The sequence below is a fragment of the Falco biarmicus genome, chromosome 1, assembly GCF_023638135.1.
Source record: "Falco biarmicus isolate bFalBia1 chromosome 1, bFalBia1.pri, whole genome shotgun sequence".
In the NCBI taxonomy this organism is placed as follows: Eukaryota; Metazoa; Chordata; class Aves; order Falconiformes; family Falconidae; genus Falco; species Falco biarmicus.
Window position 1 is genome coordinate 24147934 of NC_079288.1, and position 23462 is coordinate 24171395.

Below are 23462 nucleotides of genomic sequence, written 5' to 3' on the forward strand. Positions count from 1 at the left end.
GCATCCTAAGGCACTTGGTTGTTAAACTTCAAGTGTTGTGTCTTGCCCAGAGGCCTGCAGGGCTTGTGTGTGTGTCTGCATGGCCTGCTAGTCTGCTCAGCTGCAAACAGGCTGAGTAATGAAACCGGACATCTTTGGCTGCATGGATCAAATAGCGATGGTTATGACTGCAAATTAACAAAAAAGGGGGAAAGTAAGAACACAAAAGGCTGTTTTTCAAGAGCTGGCTGCCAGAATCTCTTCACAGGGCAAAGGTGGGTCAGGCAGGGCAGTGGTGGGGTCAGGGTAAATCCTCCTGGCATGCCTCTGTTCCTGTCCCGTTACAGAAGAGTTCACACGATGGCTGCACCCAGGGGATGGTGGGAACCCCAGGCAGATGCATCCTGATGATCCATTTATTTATTTATTTCACCAAACTCCAGAGACACTTTAAAAGAATTCCCTAACGTGGCTGTAGTCATTGCTACAAGGCAGCCAGCTCTAACAATTTTCAAGGATGTTCTCCTCTTCAGAGGTGGCAGAAGGATTATTTTAAAAAGGCGTATGCAGGCGGCAGGCTGAATGCATTTGTTGCAAGCCCAGTGCAGAAGCTGGCACAGCCGAGGCGGGCTGGACTCTTTGGTTATCTCTGAAGAGAAACAAAGAACTGAGAGAGTCAAAGAGACTGAAGTTTGTATTTGGGGGAGAGCAAGATTCCTTTCCACAGCAGAAATCACCCACTCCAGCTCTTCAGGTCCTTGCTCCCTGGAGAAGAATATAGGCAGGACAAGGCAGGAGCATCCTTCAAGTATCATTACTATCAATGAGAAGTATTTGCTTTTTTCCTTGCCAAGGGTCCATCCAACCCTGGCCACCATCCCAGCACGTGTATGATCAGATCCTGCCACAGGAGGGGGACAAAGATGCACTTGGTGAGAAAGTTTTATCATCTTAAGAGATTTAATTTAACCACCAACTACCGGGCAGTGGGACTTCCCTCCTGTAGGCAGAGGATCAAAGTCCATGCTTTTCAGGTCCTGTGTGTTTCAGTCTTGCTGTGCAGACAAGCACCTCCTCAGGTAAGGATTGCAAAGGTCTTCAGATAATATTATCATCGCAGGAAACAAGGATGAATAATAATCCAATAGATACAACAGAGAGTAGGGAATGGTTTGGGAGGGAGGTTTTTGCCAGCAGGAGATGTTCGCCCTGCCCTCGGCACTGGCAGGCAGGGAGGGCTCCTGTGTCAGCTGCTCTGTCTGAGCCTCCCCACTTCCAGCTCAGCGTGAGCTGCGGTTGCCCCTGCCCCTAGACCCTAAGCCTGGGCAGGACGTTGGTGGAGCAGCACCTACTCCATCTCCACTCAGTCTCACCAGCGCTGACCAGTCTGGTGTGATGCCTACACCAGCCCATCCATACGACCAGGGTTCCCGGAGAGAGACAGCGAACGTTGCCCATTCTATAATGCATCAGGTGAAAGATGCCCGTGATGTGCATGAACTACCTCTTTGCCCCATGGATATGCAGCAGACACAGCGCTGCTGGCTGAAGCGAAGGCAGCCTCCTGCAGCAGGCAGCTGGGGTTGGAGATGGAGCTCGCTAAGCAGTAGGGAGAGCAGGTGGCCGAGCAGCAGGGAGGAAGGCTTGCCAACCACACACATCACTAGGATCCTGAAAGGAAACAATTTGTTTAACTAGTTTGCCAAATAATATCTATATTATGAATGCACCAAACGGTGCTTAGTCCTCCTTGCTGGAGGGTTCTTGCTTCCAGGATGAACACATCATTTTCTCCAGTTCATAGCTGGGGAAACACTGGGAAGAGCTGCCAAAGCCCGAGCGGCTGCCCTGTTAGAAGCAAGCAGGTCTTTGCTGCGAGTCAGTGAAGGTGGGAGGTGGATTTGCACTCCTGTGTATCACCCCAGCTTTCTCTGGGGCCAAGTTTGCTCAGTGTTTCCGTGAGTCTTCATCTTCTCTCAGCTTTCAGTTGGTACCTGCTTGTCTCTGTTTTGGGGAGTTCTGGGGTGCATGGCTAACACCTGGGGAAGTGCTGCTTCCCACCTGGTCCCTGTGGCTACCATTCCAGCCTGATGTCCTCCTAAAAGGCCTCAAGGATGCATTTTGAAGTGCTTACAACCCACATCTAAGGCCAGCATTTTGAAAGAGTCCGTTTAGGGTCCTAAATTACCAAAATTCCTGGTTTTTTTTCTGGAGCCATTCAATATAGGTCACGTCCATGCTCAGAGCTTTCTATCTAACATTAATCAGCGTGTGTGTGGTGGGGGAAAGCTGTCTGAACTGGGGCCTCAGTACATCAGAGGAGCAGTGAACATCTAGAAAACTGCAGAGGAAGGGTGACAGTAGGTGTGCAAAGGTGTGTGAGTACTTCAGTATCAAAACCTTGCACTGCAGTAACTGAGCATCTGCACTCCAAATCCCGAATAAAACTGAAAAGCTAACTGTCCAAAACCAGATAATGTTCAAGCTGCAACCAACTTCTCTGATTTTCCCTAAGTGACAGGGTTTAAAAGGAAAATTGATGAGGAAATGGATGTGACATATGACTTACAAGGGCATTAGTGTGACTCTAGAAAAACATTCATAGAAGCATAAGATAAATAAACACAGTGGAAAAGTATTTATGGATCTATACTGACTTAAACGGTCACCAAAACAATTTCCTTTTCTGTCTCCCACAGGAAAAAAAATGAAATGAGGAAACATAATAAAACCAGAAACTTCAGCACTGCCTCTTGCCTGGTATTTACAGGCTTTCTGGAGCTTGAGCCACACTGGATGCGCCTGAATATAGATAGTGCCAAGCAGATGTGTGCTTGCTAATCTTCACAGGAGCTGAGGTGTGCTCCCTGCTCTGTCAAAATGCACTTGGGGTCAGTGGTTTGCAGGTGGGCAGGGCAGGAAGGTGGCAGAGAGAAGAGCTGGAGGGTTTGGAAGTGGCATAACCAGGTAGGCAGCTTCCCCTCCTCCCAGTTGCCCTTTCCCATCGGGACTGCAGAGATATTTTCCTCTAATGCTTCAGCTTCACTTAACTCGCTCTTTGATCAGTGTTTATAGTAATGGAGCTTGGTATAAGCTCTAATATCCCTAAATGCTGTAAATATATATCTATAAACACTAAACAAAACATTCCCTATATAATAAACAGAGACCAGAACTGTGAATTAAGGCCCCAGACAAGGCAGATGCGCAGCAACAATTCTCAAGGACTTTGAAGTTAAAAGCCTTGCTGTGTAAATGTAAAGAGCTTTTGTAAGTCAAACTAAAAGTCTCATTAACGCAAAACTTCCATGATCAGAAACCTGACTAGTTCAGTGAGAATCCCCAAGGACACAAGTATTTAGCACACTTTCTAATTAAAAGAAGAGAATTATGGTACAGCAGTTAAAATAAATGTTTTATTCTTGCCTAGGAAATACTCAGTAGATTGTGTATGCAGAGATGTACTGCCAGGGCTCTTTACAAATAGGACACAAGCCAACCTTGGTGCAAACAGGGAGAAATGAGTACCTGAGAGTCTCCTGTGGTTTTCTTTGTGTTGGGATGTTGTCCTCTTGGGTAAGAAAGCGGGATCAAGCCTGATCTTTTTTGGGTTCTGCAGAAAGCCCATCTCTTCTGGACTCCCCTCCAGACCTGAACTGCAAGGAAACAATGCTTGGTCAGTACCGAGGTCCTGCATGTAGAGTGTGCCCACCTTTCTTTTAGGAAGTTTATTTCCTACCTTGTGCACTGTGTCTGAAGGATCTCTGCCCATTGTCACTCCTGGCCTGAAGGAAGGCGCTGGGGACGGCTGGGCTGCCTGAGTGAGGTCTGTTCATCCCTTACTGCTAAGTAGAGGCTGTTAAAAATCAACAGGTATTAATAAAACTGTCCACGGGGCTTCACTAAAACTGTTTTGCTATAGGAAGCAGTTTAGGTTTCTGGTTTAATGAGCTGATGCTCCCTCCCATACCGCTGCCGGGGAACACTAGCCCCGCACCAGGATTAGTCCCGTGCACAGGGAGGCGTTGGGAAAGGGCTGCGTGGTTATGGAAGCCAAGGTTCTCCAGTTCTGGGGCGTCGGTTATCTTCTGGTCAATTTGTGTTAATCAGAGCTAGGAGAACATTTCTGAACAAAGGAAATAACTGAACATTTAATAAAATAATTTCTTTATTGGGGGGCAGTGAGAGGGAGGAATAAATTAAAACCATAGTCCATTTCAGTATTTATTCTAATAATTCGGTTCTCTTAAAAAGTGCTTTGGTTTCAGTTTCCTGCAGTTTTTGGAAGCTGAGAAGAAGGTGAGATCTTCAACTAAAAAGAAATGTTTTACTTAATGCCAAAAGAAATAATACATTCAAAATGCTATGGATTTTTTTATTAGATGGATTAAAAATATTTGTCCAACATAAAATAATAATAATAATAATTTCATCTTGTTACCAAATGAAAACCCATCCCCATTTTCACATGTGCCAGCAGACTGAAACATCATTTACTGCATGGTTCTGGTGTCAGGGCCGGTGACCTGGCTGAATTCCTGTTTGATAGCTCATCTGAATTCGAAAGCAAAGCTCCTGATGAGTTCATTAAGCTAAATATTCTGCTTTTTGTCACTCTTTGCTGTTTCCTTAGGGCATGATGGTCTCTCTTTCTGCCCTAAGCTCTTGTATACTCTTTTCCTGGCTTCTTAACTCCCTGCGCCCTGCTTGAGACCAGCCAGCGTGGGCGAGTGGTGAGCCTGTAGGTAGCTGTAGGCTTCTGTCAGGAGAGGAATCGTGAGGCCTGGGTGTGGAACCTGTTCGTCTTCCTGCAGTTCTGTACAGGGCAGATGTACTTGCTTTCATACTGGTATATAAACCTGATGTTCTGGAGTGCTGCTCTGACTTACCATCATACCTCCAGGAAACACCACAATAACCCAGTATGTAAAGGACCAGAGTTATGAAGGGCCTCTTTATAGCTCTTGAAAACTGAATGCTTGAGTACAGTTTTGGGGTTTAGAATGAACTGAAAATCCTACAGTTAATGTAAATATGTTTCAAGAATGCTTTGTGTTCAGAGCCAAGTCCTGAAGTCCTCCCTTCCTCAGGCAAAGCCTCACTGGCTCCAGCCACAGCTGAGCCTGTATCTTTGCTTAGTCAAACCTTGAGGGGCGAGTTGATTGAAACTCATTTAAGTTTTGCAGGTACGCGGCCTTGAGTGGATTGTCAGTACACCCAGGATTACAAATATTCATGCTTGCTTCATTTTCCTGGTGCTAATATAGCACCCATTTTTGGAAACAGGAGGTTAAATATTTCACTAACCCTTAAATAAAGAATATCACATTCACTTGAAGCGTGGTGTTTTCAAGAAAAAAAATTATCCAAAGCACTGAGATGAACAGGAAAAGGGAAGGGTGGGCAGAGACAAAACTTCAGGGTTTAGGGGGGAAAAAAAAAAGAGTTTGGGTGGCTTTAGTTGAAAGGGCTGATTAATTTATTTTAATTAATTAATTAAAAAGTGGAAAAACAGGTGAAGCCAGTAGGATACAGGAGTGTGAGCTGGGGTGTTCTTGGAATGAGAGGTCAGCTGGGTGGTGGGTGCTCACTGCCTTCCCAACTTGGCTGCCTCTGCAGCCTCAGATGCCTTGTCTAACCTCCTGTGGGCAAGTAGAATTATGTAAAAGAGGTTTTCATTATTCTTTTAGTGATAGCAGTATTATTATTTTAATGAGCAGTTTATTCATTATTATTACTGCTCTGTTTTATTAGCTTGTGCTACCATTTGTTTAAGGAATTGCCTCGTGATCTGTAAGAGAATTACACTTAATCCAACTGACTTCAGTTTACACTGGTTGGGAGTCAAAAAAGAATTGACTGGTTTTATGACCTGGATGAAATTGGCACAGATGCTGCTTTTTGAAAATGTAGAAGCTGCCTACATGGTATGAAAGGTGTTTCTGTGGTGTATTCCCCTCTAATTTGGCAGAAAATGGGTTTTTATGCTATCAGTTTGACTGGGTCTCTTAATGAACAGCTGTTCCTCATTGGCAGCCACCAGTTTCTTGTGGATTATTTCTGAAACAGCAAGAGACATCAGCAATCATTTCTGTTACCCTTGACTAAAGGCTGCCTGTCAAAATGTTTCTTCAGTTTCTTACAGTGAGGATTAGGATTTTCTTCCCTAACTCATGAGAAGTTGGGTGATTTGAAAGGATTTCTCATCCTGCTCCAGGATTCCTCCCAAAAATCTGATTTGTAAATTTTATGAATGACGAAAGAAAAAGTCGTTCAGACCAACAGAAACCTTTCCTTCAGGTAAGACAAAATGCTTTGCCTTACCTTCGACGTCCTTTAAACGGCTTCTTTTTTTTTGGTGTAAAATGAAGACTTTTTTTAAAAAATGTTATTTCAAAGCAGAAAGTTAGGTCTGAAACTTTCATTTTGAGAATGTGGGATTGAGATGCTTCTGCAACTTTGAAACTCTTTGAGACATATTAAGTGAATATCAGACTAGACCTTTGTAGGGCTAGCTTTGACAGACTGCAAGCAGATTTAGTTTAAACCTGTTTTTTTAATGGTAGCAATGCAAAAGCAGTGCTATTTTGGGAAGTTCCCCTCTGTGAGAGCTGCTGCTGAAATGAGTAGCTTCTGATGTCTGCCATGTGACAGTACTTTTAATATAGGTAACCCTGAGTCAAGGTTGGAGACTGATGTCCCATTTAGTTTCTCACCAGTGAGCTGTTGCGACTTGCCTTTTTTTCCTTCTGCTCTGGATGTCCTTAATCCAGGTTAGTAACTGAAGTGAGAAGGAAGGAGAACAGACTCCACAAGACTGTTGGGTGAAATATAAACACAAGAGGCACCCCTTCACTTCAGGCTCACGTGGGAGGTGGGAGGAAGGAGAGGAAGGCAATTGCACACCTGGATCAAACCAGAAGCTTCCCAGGCATTTCTTGGGGTAAATAATGGCAGTTTTTTAGCAGCATTTCCATTTTTTCTACCTGATGCTGAGGAAGGTGTTTGTACCACACCTGTGTGCGGTGCTGGCAGGGGTTTATCGGCTGGTATCTTCCCCACCCTGGGTAATACTCTAGGAAGCATCAGTGCTATTTGGGAAGTTGAAGCTCCTGCTACAGGTTACATCTGTTCTTCATTTGGTCCCTTCCAAGCTCCTGAATGCCTTCAGCAGCCAGGATCATCTTCAGCCTCCTCTTTAAGTCTTCTTCTGCGTTCCTTTTCCCCAGTATACTCTACGTCTGGCTAAGTTTTCTTCCTGCTAGCATTTTCACAATATATATGAAAACTCCAACATAATTAAATAAACCGGTGCTGAAACCCCCCAAAGAACAATTATCTTTTCTGTGAAATACTCCCGGCAGAAATCTTGGAAAACTTACATGTAATTAGTACATTGAGCCCCACCGCAGCATTAAATACTGTGCATTAGGGCTCATAATGCTGACTTCTCCGGGATTCCAATTGACCAGAGATAGCGAATTTGTGAGCGCTGTGCAGACTGACTGGTTTTATACATTTACACACTGTTAGTCTAATGATTTTAAAAGCTATTTAAAGTTTACGCTGCCCCAGTCTCCACGGGAGCATGCCTCATCCTTTACACAGCTTTTCTCTGTCGTCTGCATTACCAGGGAGAAGGAATGGTCTTGGAAGTTAGAGCACCAGACCAAAAGTGGGTACAAGTGGGTTAATTGCAAGGCTAAGCTATCTGCTTCCAGTGGATGAATCACTCAGGGCCAGATCTTAAAAGGTACCTGGGCCCCTAAAACGACCGACAGGGTTATTCCAAAATACTTGTACATCCAACCCTCATCGATTCCAGTTGTCTTAGGTGCCTGCACACATCAAAAGCTGGCTGACAAGATAGGGGCCTGACCTATGATATGATGAAGTCAACAGGCAGACGAAGGAAAATCAGGTGCTTATTGAACACGGAGCCATCTCATTTGTCATGGAGGCTCAGGTGCAAACCTAGAAGCACCGCTTTAAAGCGGTATTAATGATGGAGGATGCTGAGCTGGCAGCTCTCTTACATCCTAAAGGGAAAGATTTGCCAAGAGGGATCATAGCCTCAGAATTTGTTAGTTCTAACAGCAGGTTGGGTTGTCTTATGTTTTTCCAAATGCGTATATACGTGCCTTCACACCGAAGAAAAATGGCCTAGAGGAATAATCCTGTAGGTCTGATTCAGAATGGCTAGTATGCCAAGTTACTAGGCAGATGTCTCCTTGAAAAAAAACACCACCTAATAGAAAGGGAAATTTCATACTTAGATACTTGGAGTCTCTTTTATCATAGAAGAGGAGGAACAAGCCATGCATGACAGATATTAGGCGTTACTTAATTCGCTACTGGAAGTTACACAAGTGCTAAACCAGAATATTAACAGCAGAATATGAGCACTACTTTATCTTGAAAGCGCCCCTCATAAATATTTTCAAAGGTAAAAGATGATGTGAATCCACAAGGTATTAAAACCTGGGGAGGTGGGAATCTCGTCTGAAAACAGGCTTTGCAAGGAAGACGCTCCCCAGGGCCAGCGGCGAGGCTCGGGATGTGCTGCTTCCCTTCCCCGCAGGTGAGCTGCCCGGTGCCTTGTGCTTCCAGCCCCCCAGCACCACAACCTGCTCCAGACTTGTTTCTTGTAACCTATGTTGGATGACTCCTTATGGCAGATTTCTTGGGTTTGGTTTGGCCTGGCACTGATTTCTGCCAACCTTTGGGCGTTATCCTGTGGGAACATCAGAGGAAACGGGGGTTTGATACTGCAGTTTGTGTAAGGGCTGTTCCTCACCTAGATGGCTTGCCATTGCTAGAAAACCCACCAGGAGCAAAAATGATAATGTATTCACTGTTGGGGTGGAGGTTAGAAGCCCTTTGCTGGAAAAAAGGTGTAAGGGCCTTTTAAAGAGAGCTGTGTAACAACCTGCATTATCCTACAACATGGCTTTGTGATGGAGGAAACAGGAGGGTGGCAAGGTCAGTACAGTGCAGACCCAGTGAAGTGAAAGCTCGGAGGAAGCCTTGGTGTGGATGGTCTCCGCTGGTCAGCACGGGGACAGGGGCAGAGCCCAGGGCTACCACCACCACAGCCACTCCAAGCCAGCGAGGCTGAAAGAAGAGCAGTGTCAAAGCTGGGGGGAAGCTGCAGCCAAATCTGGCAGGAGCTGCAGCAGAGCTCAGACCTGCAGGTAGCATGGGGCTGCGGGGCCACCGGTCCCTCAGCTGGGAAACAGGGCACCTATAGGAGGCATCACAGGTGGGGTTTTGTCGTTGGAAAGCCTAGAAGAGATGGGGAGCACTGCTGCCAGCAAACTGAGAGCTAATTAAAGGACTGATTACAGCATGGAAAGTGTTAATGAGAAGTTAAACAAAGCCACCTAACAGTAGGTCGTAATTTAGCAGTGACATGTACCTTCTCAACCTGCTGCCTATGAGGTGAGCGCCTTGCCAGGGCTATGTTAAAGGAAATACCAAGTCCTGCAGATAAAACCATGTATTCTGAGTGGCTGAGTTCCACCTCTGTCTCCTGACTTTAACAAAGAGTGACCCCTACTCCAGGACCTCCAGTATCCACCAGCGGACAGAGGATGAGGTTACTGTGCCGTGCTTGCCAGGTGCAAGCTGGCTGCCAGCACCTGCTACACTTAGGAGTAATTCTGGGTATGGCCCAGGGCTTCGGCACCGCTGCAGCGTTTCCGAGCGGGAGAGCCCTGGCTAAGCCTCCGTGTGAGCGGCTGGATCGTCTCCTGGGCTCTCTTTGGCCCTCTGATGTGTGAACACAGAGTGACAACGAGGATCCGGCTCTTCCAACCTGTTAAAGTTGTGGATGAAAATACACATTGCTGCCCTTGAAGAAGTGGAATCAGAAGAGTCTGTGATGGGGGAGCGTGGCATGGATGAAAGAAGAATGTGAAGGACTTTGAACATGTAAGAGAATGTGAACAGGGGTGATCCCAGAAGAGAAATTCTTCAGGGAATTAGAAGGAAAATAGATGTTAGGGAGGCAGGATTAAAACTGTTTGAAGTCAGGGGGGGAAGCTGGATCTTAGTTTTGATCATGAAAAGGCTGAGAGGAGGGCGAGTAATCTGAAATCAAAGTACAGAAGGAAATCAAACCTGAACATTAAACAACCTGCAAATCTCTCCCTTGAAGAGATGAGATCCAAGGACCCAATAAAGCGAGGTGAGGGGTTTTCTTAGATCCTTGCAGTGGCACAGCCTCCACCTGGAGAAGGGTCCAAAATTCCCCCTGGTCTGACAGAGAGGGGGAGAGGGAGAGTGCTTGACGTGACGGAGAAAATCTCGCTATAAGCCTTGAAGGAAGACCCAGCAGGTTAGCACCCATATCCCCACCAGGGCAAAAGGGAGCCGTGCAGTAAACAGGGCTTTTGTTTTACTTTTAATTTCCTGCCAGGAATCATGTTTTCTCCCCTGTAAGTGCCCAGTTCTGGCACTTTTCAAATGGCTGAATGTTTTCTTTTCCGCCGAGGCCCTCAGATGATGTCCCTGAGCCAGGGGAAGAGCCGTGGGCTCTTCAGTGAGGTTCCTGTTCAAGCTGCTGCCGAGCTGTGCGTGTACGTGTGTGCGCGTGTGCCTCCCGTGTCCTGCCAAGCTGATGGGCTGGAGCTTCGGAATTAACAATGTTGACTCAGGCCTGAAGACTTTAAAAGAATTTATATCAACAGATTTTAAATAACTTAAAATATACAGCTTTAGTAGCCTTAGGTTTCGCAGGCAGCTGCCAAATCAAACTGAATAATAAAATAAAACTGAATAATGAAGTGATCACACAGTGTAAGATCAAGACAGGGCCGAGTTAGAGGCACCTCCAGTAATTGCTGGATTGGGAGCAGCCTCCTGACAAGCCTTGAGTTTTCTGCTGACATGCTGAGAACCAAAAACAGCCCAAATGAAAACAGTGCTTCCCTCACCTCCCGGCTTACTCCCTGTTTACTCCTTTTGCTCTTTGCTGTCAGCGAGACCCAGGTAGAAGAGCTGCCAGGTGGGTCAGATGAGCCCAAGGATGAGATGTTGCTGGCCCAGAGCAATAGCAGCAGGGAGGAGAAGAGCGGGAGTGACCCAGGGCCAGATGGAGCCTGCGGGAAGGGGGGTGTCAAAGGAGGACCAGATCCCGAAGAGGACGATGCTGATGGATATGTGAACCTGGCACCAAAAAGCACCGATCCCTGCTTTTAAAATGCTGCCCACACCTAGGAGGTCTGTGTCCTCTTGCCCTATCCCCAAGGGCTGCCAGTGCAAGGCTTATAGAAGCCCATGTCCCCTGTCACAGCCCAGCCGTGGACAGCTGCCTGTGCCCCGCTGGCCCAGCATCTCCCACCCACCTCGCATGGAGCCAGATCACCTTCTGTCCTTTCTCCACTTTTTATTACTGCTTTTGCTTAAAAGCCAGGAAAAATCAATCTTGAAAGCCCAGTGAGGGGGTTAAAAAAAAAATTAAATTGTCTTGAGATGCTCGTTCTTCATGATTTGTATTGCAATAATGCTACAATACCCTAAAAGGCCCAAATAGGAACCTTCCGTTTGCTTTAAAGCTACATATGTTTTGTTTGGGGGCCTAGGGGGTTTTGATGAAAAGATTGCATTTTTTGATAAAAACTTTCTGGCAAAAATGAAGCTGTTGAGAAAGGGGAACCAATTTTTATTCCTTTTTGGTGACATTTTTCATGAGATAAAATGTAATTCCTGAGAAGCTCTAACTCTGGTCCTTTTTCATTCTTAAAATGTTTCTTTCTCTCTAGGCTCTCAGCATCTATTTCCCATTGTCCTTTCAGAGTGCCAGGGCAAATATATCTTTCTATTTTGGTATTGTCAAGAGGTAAGCTTTGTAGGGAAAGGTAATATCTTTTCTTAGAGCAACTGATAGAACTGGGGAAAAATTAGGACTTTTTTGGGGGGGCGTAGAAGCCCTGTCTGGCTCTTTTGTTTATAAATTACCCTTCTCTTCTCCTGGAGACCTTCCTGGCTCTACACTGAACTCTTCTAACTCTAGCATATATACTCAAAAAGCATGCTCATCATTTATCTTTACTGCTACTGCAATCTTCTCGTCACCTCTGCTTTCTTTCCTTCTTCAGATACTTACTCTTCTCTGTTTTGCAATCTTCTCAAGTGGCGTCTGTAGCTGGTATTTTATGACTTGTGTATGCCTTTTTCTAATCCTCAGTTATTTGGGGCATATCCTTTGTTATCTGTGTTAGTCTTTTCTGTGTCCTGGGGATATTTTATCGCTAATTGATTCACATAAATGGGAAGGTAAACATTAATTTCTTTTAGAATACACATTTTACTTGCAGTGGGACAACCCCTAGAGCTTTTGTTTTGCCTGCCCACCTGCCCGCCCTCCTTCCTTTCTTCCTTCCTTCCTTTCTTCCTTCCTTCCTTCCTTTCTTCCTTCCTTTCTTCCTTCCTTCCTTTCTTCCTTCCTTCCTTCCTTCCTTCCTTCCTTCCTTCCTTCCTTCCTTCCTTCCTTCCTTCCTTCCTTCCTTCCTTCCTTCCTTCCTTCCTTCCTTCCTTCCTTCCTTCCTTCCTTCCTTCCTTCCTTCCTTCCTTCCTTCCCTTCTTCCTTCCCTTCTTCCTTCCCTTCTTCCTTCCCTCCTTCCTTCCTTCCTTCCCTTCTTCCTTCCTTCCTTTGTGGTGTTCTGCGTAGCGGGTTGGAGCTAGAATGAAGTAAAGCACACCTCTGGTAAGGCCTGCAGCGCACTCAGCAGCGTGTTCAGGGTTTGTGTTGCCACCTTGGAGGCTGGCTGACCACTCTGGGAGATGTACCAGTTCACAAGGAGTCGCTCAGAGGTACTGGCAGCTCTGCGGGGGAAATAGCCCCTGGAAGCCCTCGGGAGGGACAGACAGACTGATGCTCAGGGAGGAGGGAGGCAATCGGTTCTGTTCAACATTTCCATTAACAACGTGGATGCTGGAATAGATACTACGCTTATTGCATTTACAGATGGCACCAAGCTAGGAGGGACTGCAAATATATTGGACAACAGGATGAGAATTCAAATTAGTTCAACAAATTGCAGAAATGGTTTGGGGGTGAAAAAAAAGAGTGAATTAAATTAGAGACAAGTGCAAGGCATGAAACTTGGGCTGGAATAATCAATGCACAGAGGATGAGGAAGAGGCAGCGGTTCTGTAGAAAGGGAACTGATGAGTAGAGGAAATTAAAGACTGGACCAGAAGTTCAGCAAGTCTCACTGTCATGTTGATGGGAATAAAAGGCAAATATAGGTAGGACATCAAGTAACAGGCTCCTTTTACAGCAAAAGCGATGCAGGCTAGGTGTTAGAAAGGCTTTTTGATGGCCAGCAGCATTCAACATGGGTTGAGAATGCTGAGGAAGAGCATTTCCCAGGGATGAGACATGCAGAGATGATACCGCTGTGGGGCAGGGGGGATGAAGCAGCATCTCCTCAAGATCCTTGAGCCCTGTAGCCCCATGGCTGCGCTTCTTGCCCTTGTAGCCCACACTTCCATCGCAGGACCCCTGAGGTGTGTGGGGACCGCTGGCTCGTGTGGGATGCCATGGGCGCTGTGCACAGCCCACTCTCTCCCCATGGCCCAGGAGGCAGCGGCAGCTCCACGGTCTCTCCCCACTCCCAGCGCGCTCGGCACGGCTGCCCGGGGCTGTGACCCTCGCTGACATCTTGCTGTAGGACCTGTTGGTTTGCCTGGGATGGAGCAGTCTGTAGAAAGACCAGGAAAGCAGGATTTTCTTTCTTTCTTTTTTTTTCTTTTCTTTTTCTTCTTGCTTTACTAGACATAACACTTCTGGTAAGAGGAGGATATGAGTTTAACTCTGCTGTTGGCCTTGAGGCTTTAGGTATCAAGGAGAGATTATTTCAGAGATCAAACTGAATGCTGATTCGAGGGAGTTGCTCATCCCTTTGGAGTGCTCCAGAAGGAGAAGGGAACATTGTCAGTTCAATCTACTGTGGAATTTATAGTATTAATGATCTGAAGAACACTTCAGGGATTTCTGTCAGATGTCTATTTTAATTTAAACTCTTGGGTGTTTAACTACCCAAAATATTGAGTTCTAGTCATTATAAAAACTAATAACTGGCTTATTTTGCTGCTAATTCAGAAACTGAGGTTAATTATCTATAGTGAAGGGATGTGGTACTAATCTAAAGTCTACCTGAATAAGACACTGTGGTTAATTGATTCCCCATGAAATGACAAAAGATTGCTTCAGAGGAAAAAGATGTTTAGTATTCTGGGCTTTCTTGAAGGTGCTAGCTTTTGCTTCTCATAAAAAGGTTTTTTGTTTGGCTTTGTCAGCTGTACCTTATCCTTTTCTTATTGTTATTACTCGCTTGGTTTGGTTTATTTTCTTAAATTTGGATGGTTATAAATTTTCCAGGTGTGCGCCCATCTGTTGCATCCCTTTGATACACAATACACCTTGTATGCCAGGTGCTTACAACAATACATTACCCCACAGAAGCGGTGGGACTTGTTTGATGCCCAGTCCACAGATGGGGGATTGTACCTATGAACTTGGCATCCGTGTTTGATCCAGATACGTGGGGGCTTCAGCAGAGCTACATGCTCGTGGCTGAGCACCATCAGGATTTGGCCCAGCTGACCTCCAAAATTGCAGAGCACGCTAATCTCAGAGCTGAAATTGCTTCCTTGCTCTGTCCTGTGTTCTCTCTGCTCTGCCATTCCCTTTCTCAAGGGCTCTGAATCTGCCCACTCTCCCACTAGTTTATTTAATAAAAATTACTTTCTAAGCCAACTGCAAGCAGCTAAAAAAATTAATTTAAACTTCCCCTAAAGTGTATTTGTCAATGTCCACTGTTGTAATTCATTACGTTGTATCCTGGCATACCCTGAACATGGCAGTGTCAGAACTCTGATGATGTAGTGCAGTCTCCATGTATAATATATCATGAGAGCAGTTTCAACTTGGATGATATATGAAGCCAGCCTGGGAGGATTTTGAAAATAGAACTAAATTTCAAGATTTTTGTGTGTAACTTCAAGTGGTTGAAGGCTTCACCTGAAGCATTTACCGAAGATCTAAATATTTTTTTCCCTTGCCAAGCAAGAGTTAGCAATGTCAATTAGCCTGCTGGGGCTTTGTAGGCTGGCTGACCAAATTGCAAAGCTTATGTGTGCGTCACATCTAGTTAGCTAGCTTATTTTGCAATACTGCCTTGACCTGGTGGTGTTCAAAATGAAATATTAAATGTGATTGCAGTCTAAATTGGACAACATGCAGTTTCAGATGGGCTTGTGAGTGATGGGATTATGTGTGTAGGTGTGATGAGCACGGTTGTCCTTTACTGCACGGGACCAGACGCTCCCATCTGAATGTTGAACTTCTGAGTAGAAGGCATCAGGCTTTTCTAATAAAAAGAGCTGGATTGTAAAGAATGTGTTGAGTGGTGTAGCTGGATGTAACTGAATGCTGAGAGGGCAGGAAAGCAGGAAAGAGCTGAGAACAAAAGCTGGAATGTGTAAACCAAAAGCAGATAAATAGGAGGGCAAAAACAGCAGGAAGAATGAGGAAGAAGTGGGAAAGAAAATGGGAACAACCATTGATCTTTGCTTATGGTCAAATAGCTTGTTACCAGGGCAGGTCAGGGTTTTCTCTTGAAACTGGTTTTCAGTGCAAACTTTAGAAAAATAGAATAGAAACATGAGCAGAGAGCATCTAGCTCCTCTTCCTCCCACTTCACGTAAAAATGGAACCCCTCTTTTCTTCCTCTCTTTCCAAGTTTTCTGTTCTTTTTTTGACAAAGAAGCTGCATATTCCAACCAGATCTCTTTTTACACGAGTTGGGGTCTGAATGAGCTTGTGCAGTGGTGTAAAGTGAGTGTGAAATGGACTTTGCACTGCTGTGCTGTTCCCCATCAATGGGGAGTAATTCCTGGGCTTTTCAGAGTAACTACCTTCGATTGTCAGGGCTGTGGTAGTGAAAATGTATCTGACTGTGGGGGAGCATTTAAAGTGTTATCTCACAGTAGTAAGCATTTAGCCCGTCTCAATGCTCGAACTTAATTACCAGGAAAATGCTATACATTATGAAGATTTAAATCATTGAACAAGCCTTGTGTGAGTCTTAATGCTTTTTTATTACTGCCTTTTTCATATGCTTTTTATTTGACAGGACAAAAGCAATAGTTGGCATAGACTCCCGACACGGGGATCACCTCTTGTTTTGCACGAGATGCGGTACACTTTTCATTAGGAGAAAAAATGATGGAGTATTTTGCTCTGTTGATGACTAAATCTGGGGGAAGGAAGGACAGAAGCCCCTTTGTAGCCAGCCTGTTTCTGTACAAACTTCCACAGGGTTCGGCGTGGGGCTGATGCTCAGCACCCAAGGAGTTGGCCGTGGTGTGGTAACTCCTGATGTGCGTTGAAGTTAGCAGCTGCTTGTGATGATTTATATTTAGATGTCATGCTCTAGCCACACCTGAAGAGACAGCTGTAAGAGGGAAAGAAAGGGGAAATATTTCAGGCTGAAAGAGCAAATTGAACAGAGGTAAATGCTGGGCTAGTGCTTGTTCACCCTGTGTCTAAACTGCACCCCTTACAAGGGCCATGGTTTGATGGAAAAGTAAATCTGACTTTAGGACCTGAGATACCCAACCCTGCGGGGTAACACGGCACGTAGCACTAATGCAGCACACACTCTGCTCATCCAAAAACCACGAGGAGCTGGAGTACTGACCAGAGTCTGGCTCCCACTGTGCCCCATCCGTGGGTTTTTTCCCTGCTGTCTTCCCAGCCCCTTCTCCTGCCTGCAAGGCAGCCCAAGGGATCTGCGGCACAAACCGCTGGAGAAGGCTGCACGTCGGGCACTGCCAGCTGACCCCCCTCGTTCGGTGGGTGGTGGCACCCCCCAGGAGTGCCAGCCCGCCTGAGCTGCGGCTGGGCTGGGATGTGCTGGAAATAAAACTGCCCAGCGGCTCTGCCACCGCTCGGTGCTTTGGCTGGTTTATGGGTCACCAGATGTTCCTGCCAGAGGGATGCAATGTGTGCGCTCCATAATGGGTTCAGAGCAATCACTCCACTGAGTAACAACCCTGCACAAATTCTCTATGTTAAGCATGGATCAAAGGTATAATATATGTGTCTCCCTAGGCACTAAAGTCCTAATTCCACCTTCTGCTGAAATAGCCTAATTTAGTGTATAAGCTTTACTGTATGACCGACCTCTGTACAGCAAGCTGGGACATGGACCTACTGAATTTACACATTTGGTGATAGGGGCTCTTTTCTTCTTTTGCCCTTCTAATTAGATACTGTCTCAGCACTTGCACTTTGGTGTTTAACATCTTTTGGGGAGCAGTTTTTAATTTTTTGTTCTTGTGAACCCTAATATTTTCAATATCCTGACAAATACTCAATCCTCCTGTGACTCCTCTGTGAGATGGACGCTTCCGATGCCTCCTGTGCTGGGCAGTTCTGTAGATTACATGGTGTGTAAGACTGATTTCCTCAAATCAGTTGTAAATTCTTGATTTCTCATTCTTGTCCACGTGCCCCCAGCAGGTAGCCATTACAGTGGTGCTGGTTAAATTGGCCCCGGTGCTACACCCGGTGCAGGTCTGCAAACCTGTGGTTGCAAGTCAGCAAACCCATGGCTGAAGCACCACTGCAACAGAACAAAGAAGCAGCAGAAGTGCATTGGCAGTTAATTCATTAAGCATTTGCATTTTCATGGAAATCTGATGCTATTTCTTCTAATCAAAGATTGTACTTTTCCCCCAAAGTCTTATGTCTCAATCTATAACTGACACACTGTGAAATATCTGAAATCCACTTGAAAGCCCATGGGATCATTGCTGAATTCCACAGCCTTTTAGCATACGCAATTACACTAAAATACACAGAAATTACTGTCTTTTTTTTCACGGACTTTTCTGCTGGTTCTGTAGAAGGCGTATTTGCACCAAGTGGAGAATTTTAATTCTCACCCTTTAGACTGTTCATTTTTGCCAATAACTTTTATGATTGTCTGCAGTTTCACAGGCTATGTATACATCCAATACTGTGGCTTAACTGTTTCCAGATTTTCTAGTTCCTTTTTTTTTTTTTTTTTAAAAAAAAAGGTAAAAAATTAATATGAACAATTTGTTACAGTTGCTTCTAACTTTTTTAGTTAGCATAAATCTCCAGAATCTGACTTGTGAAATATGCATCTCTTAGAAGCTCTAAGCATTGGAAATAGCCCTCCCCATTGAACTCTAGTGTCGTCTAGTTTCTAAAGCTCAGCATCTGCATTTGCATTTGCAGACAGACCTGGCACTGAGCTTGCTCTCCTTGCCCTATTGTTCCTCCTTTGTTCTCTGCATCACCTTCATTTATTGGCAATATGGGCTGGTAATTACGGGGCTGCTTTCTGGCCCATCAGCTTTCAGCTATGTCCCCCAGGTGAAATGAGCCCAAACAAGTTGGGAGAGACTGTTCAAATCTGTTCCACGCAGAAAAGGAAAGCCAGCATTCATCATTCAAAAGATAAACATTTGACAGCACAGCTTGACTATGTCAGGAACACTTCTGTTTTAATAGTACGCCTGCAAGCTTTCAAAACAAGTGTTTACCTGTCACAATAAACATTTATGAGTGAAGTACACAAAACACACTAAACTTGGAGCTGGCAAGCTTCCAGAAATGCCATGTGCAGTTAAACTCTTGAGCTTGTCATTCCATCCAACATAAATCTCTTCAGTTGTCTTCTGTCTTCTTCACTGTATACTGTGGGACGTTTCTGATTGCCTTGGAGACATCTGTCTCAGATGCATACGAAATCCTGGGAAGTGTAGCAACTGCCTGGAGTTGACAAGCATGTTAAGACCTAAGTCTTAAACAGTTGCAATTAAGTCGCTAAACACTTCTGGTGAGACTGGGGGTCTTATTTTGCTCCCCTGAAAATGAACGGGTATTGACATGAAGTACAAATCTCTGCTTGTAATTGCATTGGCAAATAGGTGCTCTTGGTGGGAGTGTGGAGAGGAGCGATGGGGACAGATGGCTTCACTTGGGTGATGCCGTTCGGTGACCCCTGAATTTGGATCTTCTGGTGACTTCAGAGGAATGAAGAGTCCGATCTAGTGGCTGGCCTGGCCTGGGCTTGAGTCTGACATGAGAGAAGGTCATAAGTTTGCTTGGCTGGAGTTTTCTTTGACCACGCCAAACAATGAGAATTCCCACTTTTTTCAGAGATGTTATTTCACTTTGTAGGACTTCCTGCCAAGTCTAACGCTGTGCAGCATACTGGAAAAATAGCTAAAGTCAATAAATACAGCCCATAAAAATAAAGTCTGGCACAACATTTGCACAGGAAACAATTACGTCGTTCTTTTTTTCTTTCTTTTCTCTTTTTTTTTTTTAAAGCCATTTCAATAGCTTAAAGAAAGGCTAGGAGAGCAAGAGGCATTTCCTTCTGTATATATGCTTTAATGTGATGTTTCACTTTTTTGTTGTAGAGTGAAGTCTAGGTCAGCCTCAGCTTGCCAGGTCCTGTGGTCTGACCAGGACGCACTGGTTAACGTGTCCACCTTCTGCTGGGGAGCAACAGCTGAACTGGCACTTGGGCATCTCAGACCTAGGATTTCTGCCTTTGGGTTTGGGCTCTTGTGTTGCATCAAACACTTGCAAATCAAGATAATACTGGTTGTACAGGAAACAGCTCTCAAGATAGCGCCATCAGTTCTATAAGGCTTTTCAAGTCTGCATGGGGTATGTTTCTTGGGCTTTGGTGAGGCTTCTTCGCAGGAAATCCCTGGCATGTTGTGGAACCACTGGTCTAAAACAGAGACTCACCATCTCCCACCTGGGCACTCACTTGGGACCTCAGTGCAAGTCGTCACGTCTTCTGAATTCCAGGTGAGCACTGTAGGTCCCAGACAGTTGGTTTTCTCCCTTGCCCTGTGTGGCTTCTTGCAATAGCAGTCCTCCCTTCCCTAACGTTAGTCCTTGGATGCTCTCTTGATTCAAAGGAGACACACTCGGGGCTGCTGCCACGCAGACCCTTGCTTTCGCCTCTCCCATAATCAGTGTGGGTGGCCTTCTCCCTTGACTCCCATGCAACATTTCAAAAGGCCTCATTTTTGTTTCAATGCAGAATGTAAAAGGCTTTCAACATCTCCATTAAAAAACAAAAATTCCAGCGTTTGTGCTCCCCATTTTCCTTCCAAGAGCACAGTGAGGAAAGGGAAGGTCTGCCCTTGTTCAGTCCTGGCAAGTCAAATCTAGAGCTGTGTAAAAATGCATCTAAAAAAAGGACCTTTCTTCCAATAAATGGCCATTTAATGAATAAAAGAGAAACAATTGAAGTCTGCAGTAATAGAACAATTATGTGCTGTTGTGCATTCCAGCTGGCTACACATTGAACAGTTCCTACAAATTGCCGGAAACACAGCAGCACACGGATCCGATACGTTTCAGGACAGTCATTATTAAGAAGAAATACCATGTGTCAATCTGCCGAAGCCCTCTGAGGGCATTACCCTCCTAAAATCCCTTAATTACTGCTCTGGAGCTCATGTGTGTCCCTGGCCTGCAGTGTGCACAAGAGGGAGAGCGCTGGAAGCAGTGTTCCCGGTGTGATGTTCATTAACTTTCTTAGTCTCCACTCTTTCCTCTGCTGAGCAGCAGAGGGAAGAAAGCTGGTTAGGAAGGCTAGAAAGAGGCAAAGAGACCCAGGCTGAAAAGGTCTGAACAGCTATGGTGGAAGAGGTAAGGAAATCAGAGTTGCAGAAGTGCAGATCTGAGGTAGGAGGGGAAATGTGGGCACACAGAAAGTGTGTGGGGGGGGGGGGGCGGGGGCGGGGGGCGGCGGGGAAAGGCAAGGAAAGCAACATAGCCAGTGGATGCTGTGCCTATGAGCCCCACATGCTTGGTCCTCACACACGTTTCTTTGATATTTTCTTATATTGGTACTCAAATGGCAATGGGGAGGATGAAAATGGCACTGGAAGGCAGCTCTGTGTGTGCAGACCACATTAACAAAGCAGATCACCCATCAGTGTCATCGGTCAGAGGGCTGGGGTCAGGGTTGGCCCCTTTGGAGCCTCCAGACCAAGGAGTAACAGGATCAGGTTTGCACCCTGCAGTGGGTTGTGCTGCCCTAAAACAACATGATGCTGAGCAAGTCGCTGCCAGTCCGCTTGTCCTTGAGATTCAGGATTTTAATCAATGTTTCAATGATAATTGAACCGCTTGAATAGGCAGTTTTGGATGCAAAAATAGGAGAAAATGTGTCGAGGGGAGTGTGGTTTGGTAGCAGCACAAGGGCTTCAGGCTCTGGCAAGGTCTCCACCATCGTACTTGGCTGATTTCGTAATGATCTTTGGTCACTCAAAAGCCAGTAAGGTCATGAGGGGCGACCAGAGCTGGGGAGTGCTGATTAAACATGATATAAACACATCTGCCCTGCTAGGTCTGCCGAAGGAATTTAAATGTCTGAAGAGCAGAGGAGTGGGGATTAACGAGCTGTGAAGGAAGGAGATGTATTTAAGGTGTTTGTGAATAGGGAGAGGATGAAGTTCCTGCTCCTTATTTAAGATATTAAAGCTACTTTGCAGGTCTCTTTTCTTTCAAAAGAAAGCCTGAAAGCCCCTGCAGTTCTGAGTACTTGTCAGGGATGTAATGATGGAAATTTTGTCAGCCTCACTTTGCATAATAAGGATCATTATGTGATGGTAAATTTCTCTGTATGTTCTGTACATTCCTAATGTGGGAGGAATAAAATATTCCTGAGGTTTCTTTTGCAGAGCTTGTCAACGAACACGCTGGGTCAGATTGTCTTCTCATTTATTAACAGGATAAGCTAAGCTGACTTTAGGTAAGCACAACAGTAGGAAATCACTGTGCCAGGGGAATCAGGCTTATTGTTTCAAGTCCTACCAGCCTGACAGGTACTTCTTTGTGCATCAGCTGTATTTTAAGTCGATGTTGGGAAGCTCGGCTTTCTCCCGGAGCTCCTGAAGTGCTGCTGGGACACCACGGGGGCAGCTGTAGCCAGGCGGGCAGCTGCATGGCACTGGTGGGCGAGTGCCGGCTGTGATGCCTTAGTGGGAGGTAAAAGCAGATATTGTTTCCCTGGAAGGGAAACATTCGTTGCTGTGGACAATGGCCTCTCCAGATATACTGACTTGGCTTGGAGGCCATATTTACAAGACAGGGCAGAAAGAGAGACCATCATGCCCTAAGGAAACAGCAAAGAGCGACAAAAAGCAGACTATTTAGCCTAACAAACTCATCAGGAGCTTTGCTTTTGAATTCAGGTGAGCTATCAAACGGGAATTCAGCCAGGTCACCGGCCCTGACACCAGAACCATGCAGTAAATGATGTTTCAGTCTGCTGGCACATGTGAAAATGGGGATGGGTTTTCATCTGATAACTGTTCCGAGAGGATGCAGAGGCCATTAGCTCATTGTTTCAATGCTGCTGCTTTACAAGTTTCTAAACACTGCAGAAATCCTTCCTGGAAATATAAGCCCTGGGTTGTTGTTGGTTTTGTTTTGGTTTTTTTTGTTTTGTTTTTTTTTTCAGAGGCTCCTCCAAGGCTTTTTGAGGTTCAGGAGTGTCCCACATGCCTGTGAAGAGCAGAGCACCAAGTCCTAACTTGGACTCACACAAACCACAACTGCCTGCTTGAGTAAATTTATGTCATATCTGGCTAATAATAGCAGCTAGGAATTCCAGAGGAGCTTATCTGATTTTAACAGCTGGCTCCCTTCTGCTCTTTTGTAAATCTCGGTGAGAAATACACAGGGAGGAGCGTTAGCCCTTAGTACTTAGCAGAGGAGGGTTAAGCTGTGGCAATCTGCAGTCTGCAGAGGGCAAATAGATGCCCAAAGCGGCTGCATGGCTCACCTGGAGCCACAGAGGGACAAGGGAACATCCCGGTCCTGCCCACGGAGTCCTGCCACACTCTTGCTTTCAACCGAGTTGTTTGACTTCAAGAACTGCTGCTGTCTGATAACACTGCATGTGGCTTCCCTGGCATCCCTAAGGATGCTTGGGTACCAGGAGCTGAGAGCAGAGCTAAATGCTAAACGGCATTTAACAGTAAAGTTAGTAGTTGTTGGCATAAATTATACTTTCCAACAGGCAAGGCAACGTGTCCTTTCACATGCGGTAAGTAGGTATTTGTTCAAAACAATTAGACTCCATAGCCTAGTTTGGTACTTAATCAATTTATGTGGTTAGCTAAAGTACCTGCATATGCCCTTAATACGTAGTGACACCCTTTTCCTAGAGCACTGCTATGTGCTTACAGAGAAATTACATTTTTAATTATGCCACACAAGCCGAACGGAAAATCTAATTATGACAGTGGTATTTTTCAACTTTTGTACAAGCAGTGTGTTTTCTGAAATACAGTTGCAGGAGTTGCTGTGCAGTAGAACTTCAGGAGAAGAAATGGATTCACCTCAGAGTTTGTACCATGCTTCACTTTATTATTTATTAATCACTGCTATGTATTAT

General features: G+C 45.3%; 1 long non-coding RNA gene across 1 annotated transcript in view; it reads left to right on the forward strand.

Moving 5' to 3' along the window:
- The window catches only part of LOC130147436 (uncharacterized), a 317093-nt gene that overhangs the window by 216761 nt on the left and 76870 nt on the right, over nt 1-23462 (forward strand). The window lies entirely within an intron of this gene.